Below are 763 nucleotides of genomic sequence, written 5' to 3' on the forward strand. Positions count from 1 at the left end.
CAATATAGTGGCATTGAGGAAGAGAAAGACATAGAGAGGTACGTGGGAAGTACAGACAACAAAGATGAACCCTTTTGCACATATAGTACAGCGTGATCAGTGAAGGCAAACATGGGTATGTGGGTGGATAGATGAGTAGACAGGCTGAACTATTAGGTATGTCTATGAAGTGGGGAGTGCACCCAAGAACATGTATAGGGTTGGCAGACAGTGGTCCAATAACTTTATGTGTATGAACTGAATTCCCAGATGTATAATGGAGCTGACAAGGGGCAAGGTTGTAGTCACTGCTTAGTCATAGCCAGCTACCCAGAGAGACCAAGTAGTTGAAAATGTGGGCTCAGGCCATGGTCGCAGAGGACATCAAGCTCAATTGGCATAACATACTATACAAAACATTTTTCCACCTCTTACTGTGGCGAGTAGTGACTGGGATCTTAAAAGACTGCAAGCTGCCATCCAGATGCAACGATGGGTCTCTCCTCTTCCAGAGCCAAGAAGAATGAAGAAAACCAAAAATTCATGGAAACAATTAGCCCTAGCGACTGGTACACCATCCGATCTGCAGCATATACGACTATGAGACCAGAAGAACTAGATAGTGCCCAGCTACTACTGTCAACCACTTGGAAGATAGTCTATGTAGGAGATCCTGGATAGACAGGGAGAACAATGTGGAAAAAAACTCAAAATCATTTGGGAAAAAAAAGGGGGGAGACCAAGTTTGCTGGCCCAATAGAGCCTGATGGAACCCCTGAGACTA

Source organism: Orycteropus afer, unplaced genomic scaffold, assembly GCF_000298275.1.
Source record: "Orycteropus afer afer isolate SDZICR_OR568_19922 unplaced genomic scaffold, OryAfe1.0 scaffold00002, whole genome shotgun sequence".
Taxonomy (NCBI): domain Eukaryota; kingdom Metazoa; phylum Chordata; class Mammalia; order Tubulidentata; family Orycteropodidae; genus Orycteropus; species Orycteropus afer.